Here is a 211-nt window from a genome sequence, read left to right on the forward strand (position 1 = left end):
TTTGAAACTGACTGCCTTAAAAACCTGCCTTAGTAAACTGAAACATGTTGAACTGACAAATGCCTGGAATAGTTCACTTACACAAGAGATCTAGTAACTAAAAAAGAGCTGTAGCCAGTACTTGATAAGTTACTTTAGGTTTACTCTTGGCTTAGTATAGCTATTCAGAATGACTAACTCCCAGAGTGCATTGCGGCATGAATAAATTATG

The sequence above is a fragment of the Carassius carassius genome, chromosome 30 (assembly GCF_963082965.1).
Source record: "Carassius carassius chromosome 30, fCarCar2.1, whole genome shotgun sequence".
NCBI classification, from domain to species: Eukaryota; Metazoa; Chordata; class Actinopteri; order Cypriniformes; family Cyprinidae; genus Carassius; species Carassius carassius.